Source organism: Muntiacus reevesi, chromosome 9, assembly GCF_963930625.1.
Source record: "Muntiacus reevesi chromosome 9, mMunRee1.1, whole genome shotgun sequence".
NCBI lineage: Eukaryota > Metazoa > Chordata > Mammalia > Artiodactyla > Cervidae > Muntiacus > Muntiacus reevesi.
This window is the reverse complement of record NC_089257.1, coordinates 8,657,268-8,663,790: the sequence shown is the minus strand read 5'-3', so window position 1 is coordinate 8,663,790 and position 6,523 is coordinate 8,657,268.

The following is a 6,523-nucleotide window of genomic DNA, read 5'->3' as shown; positions in this document are numbered from 1 at the left end:
AACTGAAAAGTGAACAATGTGATATAATTTTGAAGGAATAGTACAAGAAATAATCAATCATCCTTTAGTCAGGTAATTCATGATAAAATTGAAGAACAAATCATTTTTATGAGTGGACTCATAATCCTTTTTGACTTTTAAGAAGAAATAATTCCTTCATGTGAAATACTCCATGAAACTTCCATATTTCTTAAACTTAATTTGTAGCATCTCTAAGTTAATATATCTATAACTCTGCTTTTCCTATTTGTCTATATTTCTCTTGCAAGATTATATCCTCTTTCAAAATAAATCAACATTCAGAAGTTATTTGAGTTATATCTTGTCAGACTGTAATTATAGTTGCCTAGTTTGGAAATAATATACTGAGAAGTGGGCTCCTCAAATTCCAAAATAGTTCCCCCAAACACAATACAATAAACAAGATGTAGCACTTCTTCCCTTAATTTCTTAGAGAATTCACCCACACAGTCTGCATGACTATATAAAAGAATCTCTTCAGTTCTCTAAAATAGAAGCAGTTATACCTGTATTCAGGTAATCATCTGGTAAATACACTATATAAGCAGGCAAAATACCTAGTTTTTTCCTCCCATTCTGTTCCTTAATTGTTCATTCCCTAGGATCCCAGGCTCCCATTCATGAAATAAAGCGATTAGATAATCTCTGAAGATCTCCCCAGATTCCAATATTGTGTGATTTCTGATTCTCCATTAATTTGAGGAAGACATCTATTTACCTCTCTCCTGCCTTCCCTTCTCTGCTTGATACATTGAGACTATGAAAAGTAACAAATACAGTGGGAATTTCATTACAATTCCTGCGCCTCAGTTTACTTCTTTATAAAAATCAAGGTAAAGATAATATCTTTTTATATGGTGATTTTTTGAATAATTAGTTTCTAAATGTGAAAGTTCTTAAAGCAGTATCTGAAGAGTACTATATATTTAATAATTATTGGCCATCCTCAACAATTACTAAGGGCTTCCCTGGTGGCTCCGATGGTAAATGTCTGCTTGCCATGAAGGAGACCAGGGTTCAATCCCTGGGTTGGGAGGATCTCCTGGAGAAGGGAATGGCTGTACACCTCAATAAATATTTTTGCCTGGTGAATTCCACGGACAGAGGAGCCTGGTAGGCTACAGTCCTTGGGGTCACAAAGAGTCAGATACAACTGAGCAAATAACACACACCTGATTACTAACTATAAGGTCAAAGCCCAGAGAAAATGTAAGTACACCATCTTAGGAATTGTATCTTGTACTATCCTTCCCTGAAAAAGAAAGGAAATATTATAAATATTAATATCAGAAACTTCAGAGACAGAGTCGTACTTAGCACACAACTCTGATACTCAAATGCAAGAGTCTTCACCTCCTTAAATACTTTTTCCTTCTTCCTTGAAATAAGCATGCAGTGCCTAATTTACAGGATTACTGTGCAATGTAAATAAGCTTACATATACAGAAGTTGATGCTCAAAAACATGCTAGTTCCCCCTCCTTCCTCTTGGAAGCCCATAGTGTTATAAATTTAGGAGGTCCTCACACAATTCGAGTGGTAGTAGATTCTAGTAATTAAGATTATGAGTTCTGGACCTACATAGAATGAGATACTGGCTCCAAAATTGACTTGGAGCATAATCACAGATAAAATATATAACCTCAGCTTCTTCACCTATAAAATGAATAATGCTGTAATTAACTCTGAGATCTGCTGTAAAGATGTGACAGGGTCACTTATATAACAGCTTAGGACAGAAACTGGTATATATTAAGATAAAACATTTAGTAAATATTCATTGTCATTGACATCATATATGTTATATCAATGGACATATTTTATTATTCTTACTATCTGTTTTGAATAGCTTATTTAAAATATGCAGTATTGTAACACGGGATAAATATGGATAAGACATAGCAGAGTTTCCCTGCCGTAAGCCATCTGCTATTTCTTACCTGAAGCCTGGGGTTGCTCACTTTGGGGAAACATCCTAGCATTAAGCAAAATCTTTCTCTTTGGTCTGGGTTGAGTTGACTTCCCCACATTTCTGAAGATAAATGTACTGCTTATTTCAGCCAGTTAATATTTTTATTTTCTTTCTTTTGAATTAATTAACCTTATCCAAATTAGACAGATGTTTATGTTCCCTTTGATAATTTTTCTTCATCTCAACTAAACTTAGGAAAAAGAAACCTACCACTTAAATACTATCCATTCAAGTAGCTTGTTTGAAAACTTCATCATACATGTTTGCTTCTGCATAACCTTAGAAGCATACTGGTGTTTTGATTTTATTTTTTTAAAATATATCTTCTGTACCTTAACTGCAATACTGTCCACCTATCTGCTGGACCAGTGCATTCTTCTTTATATTAAACGTTTTTCCATAATGGAATCCAAAGAACTAATAATATGATTAAATCTGTGAAATATGAAAAGACGAGTAAATCTGTAATATTTTGGTAGCTGCTGAGAGACACGGCACTGATGACTTTAAGAGCTCGTGTGCAAACCACCATTCACGACAGCTGAAGCCAGCTTTGCCCAAATAGTGAAAATAGCATTTTAAAGTTTCTGGAACTTTTCAGAGGTTAGTTAGAAGGCTTAGACCATAAATACAATCAGAATGACTCAAATATTCATTTTAAGGAAAGTCACTATTATAATTAGGAACTGGATTTAACTTACCAGCTGCTTAACTCATCAGACAGATTTCTTATAAGATGAGGCTTCACACCTAAGATAAAGTCAGAATATTAAAAATTATCATTTCCATGGAGTAATCCATCTCTAATTGCATAAAATCTTACAAGAGAACTCGTGAGTTCCACCGTTACGGATATGTTTGGTAAATTGAACTAATTTTGAGATTTTTTTTTTAGCATGCAGTTTTTCCATTTCTAAAAAAAATAAATGTGTCTCTGTGATATTTTGCCTTTTTCTCTATAGAAAAGTTACACACATACATATATACATGATATATTCTGCTTGATGTTAAATTGGCATTTAAGGAGAATTCTGACAAAATGTGTAATATAGAAAAGGTCTCAATATCTCTGAAGATATAGAAATTTCCCATCAGTATACTTCACCAAAGATGTAAATCATAGCTTCAGTTTCTCAATTTCTACCTAATAAATATGCCAAAGTTCTTAATTACATTTCCCTATTGCATCAACATCCAAACCACTGAGATCAGACAGGGACATGGAGACTATGAGGAGATGGAGTATATAATGACGATGGACGTGGAGTATATAAAGCTCTTTTGTCAGGACAGGGCAGAATCAGTTAGCTGAGGGAGACTGAAGTGAGCTGCCATGGGAAATATTGAGAACCCTACAGCTAGAATTAAAACTTCAGAGAGTAGACCCAGGATTTAAGACTTAACTTTTCCTGGGGAGGATAAAAAAAGCTTGTTAGGGCATTATAATTTCTGGGTGATGACTGGAAAAGACTCCTATGCTTTACCCCTATGCTTTTTTTTTGCCAGGGGGGAAACTCACATGCCCCCATGGGCTCTCTTGCAAATGCACAATTTCCCAATTTATCTTTGTAAGGCAAACTCCTTTCTAAAAAGATATACTTTTTTTCTGATTGAATTTTCCATATGTATATTGCAGAAAATATATATTAAAAAGAACTGTAACAAAAATAAAATGGTCTCATAAATTTATTCCTATAAGAATATTTACTATCTCCTAATTCTAAATGGTCTGACTTGGGCAAAACTTACTATGGAGAATGCATTTGTTGTTGTTTAGTCGCTAAGTGATGTCCAACTCTTTTGCAAATCCACAGAATGTAGCTTGCCAGACTTCTCTGTCCATGGAATTTTCCAGCAAGAACATTGGAGTGGGTTTCCGTTTCCTTCTCCAGGAGAATTTCTTGACCCTGGGATCAAACTCACATCTCCTGCACTGGCAGGTGGGTTCTTTACCATAGACCACCAGGGAAGCCCTAGAGAATGTATTTAGTGGTGAACAAAACAGCCTTTGCCACAGTGAGGCTGGAGACTAAGGAAAGAGACAGACAATGAAACAAACAAGAAAATAAGAAAATGTATAATTACAAATAGGAAGTTGTGGGTTATTTCTTTTCAATCTATAGAAGTTTTAGTCAAGTGTAAATCTAGGACATTTTTATGTTATACAGATATTTATCCCTTAGTTGCCTTTTGAATTTTACTTTATGTAATTCCATAAGACAATTGTATTTTCTCATCCATTTTTTACCTGAAAATGTAGTATTTATATTTGGTGAAAACTTGAAATCATATGACTGAATTAATCCTTTAAGAAATTTACTTGACCTTTATTGTTTGTCTGAAAACTTCTAAGATCTTTTCATGTACCATTGAATTTTTTTAAACAGTCAGTGGGTATCTGTGAATGGATCTATTTCTATAGCTTTCTTTAAAGTTTACCATTTGTCAAAGGATATATTTTAAAAGAGAATATAATTGAATTTTTATGCAAATGAGGAATGGATACATCAAAGATTCTATTGAATTTATTATTAATAGTTAATGTAGAAACCAGTAAGATGTTACCATCAGTTCAGGAAACAGTTCACCACATATTTATCGTCAGTAAGGGGTGCTAAAATGAATTTATAAGTTGATGCAAAATAGTCAAATATCCAACGGGTTATCATTAATTGCATTTCACCTGACACAATTTGAATTTCTATGGCCAGGCATTGTTGATATTGATATTATTTTGTGTGAGTCAACTTCTATATTTTGAGTTCTAAAATGTCTTAGCCAAAAATAATGAAAGGTAGATAATAATCTAAATGCAAGAACTAGTAGGGTCACTCACTAAATTACAAAGAATCTCATTGTACTTTCTTGATATTATACTTGTTATTAAAACATTGCTGGGAGAAATAGCAATAACCTCAGATATGCAGATGACACCACCCTTATGGCAGAAAGTGAAGAGGAACTAAAAAGCCTCTTGATGAAAGTGAAAGAGGAGAGTGAAAAAGTTGGCTTAAAGCTCAACATTCAGAAAACTAAGATCATGGCATCTGGTCCCATCACTTCATGGGAAATAGATGGGGAAACAGTGGAAACAGTGTCAGACTTTATTTTTTTGGGCTCCAAAATCACTGCAGATGGTGATTGCAGCCATGAAATTAAAAGACACTTACACCTTGGAAGGAAAGTTATGACCAACCTAGACAGTATATTAAAAAGTAGAGACATTACTTTGTCAACAAAGATCCGTCTGGTCAAGGCTATGGTTTTTCGAGTGGTCATGTATGGATGTGAGAGTTGGACTGTGAAGAAAGCTGAGTGCGAAAAATTGATGCTTTTGAACTGTGGTGTTGGAGAAGACTCTTGAGAGTCCCTTGGACCGCAAGGAGATCCAACCAGTCCATCCTAAAGGAGATCAGTCCTGGGTGTTCATTGGAAGGACTGATGCTGAAGCTGGAACTCCAATACTTTGGCCACCCGATGCGAAGAGTTGACTCATTGAAAAAGACCCTGATGCTTGGAGGGATTGGGGGCAGGAGGAGAAGGGGATGACAGAGGATGCAATGGTTGGATGGCATTACCGACTTAATGGGCATGAGTTTGGTTAAACTCCAGGAGTTGGTGATGGACAAGGAGGCCTGGCGTGCGGCGATTCATGGGGTTGCAAAGAGTCGGACATGACTGAGCAACTGAACTGAGCTGAACTGAATGATCCAACTGAAGAGAGAAATATGGCTGATACTCTTGAGAAGCTGAGAAGGGAGGAGATCACAGTACAAAAGTGAAGGAGTTAAATCATAATTCCCTGGTTAATGATTGATATTGACAATGAAGTGTTTGATTGCTTATCTTATTAAACTATAGTTTATTTACAGTGTTGTGTTGGTTTCAGGTATATAGTCATGTGAGTCAGTTCATATATATGTATGTTCATATGTATGTGTATTTTCCATCTCAGATTACTTTTCATTATAGGTTATTACAAGATATTGAGTATAGTTTCCTGTGCTATACAATAAATCATTGTTGTTTATCTATTTTATATTTGGTAGTCTGTATCTGTTAATCCCAAATTGCCAATTTATCTCTCCCCTCCCCTTTTTCTTTTGGTAACCATAAGTTTGTTTTCTGTGTCTGTGAGTCTTTTTCTGTTTTGTAAATGAGTCTATCTGTGTAATTTTTTTTTTTTTTTTTTAGAATCCACATATAAGTGATTGCATGTATTTGATTTTCTCTGTCTGACTTACTTTATTTAGTAAGATAATTTCTTGGTCCATTCATGTTGCTGCAGACTCCAAGTATTTTAATAATCCACATTCACAAATTTTACTCCAAGAATAAAAATAAAGCAGAAACATTTGTGCTAATTTCTGAAGTTTTATTTTTTCAATAATACAAGTCTGGTTGGTTGGAGGATAGGGCTTCTGAAGCAGGGGGAAACTTTGAGGGTTGGCTGGTCTTCTTATTAAAGACCCTGCTTATTTCACACCAGAAAGTGATCTTTCACTTTCCTACTCTGTTATGTTCTCTGACA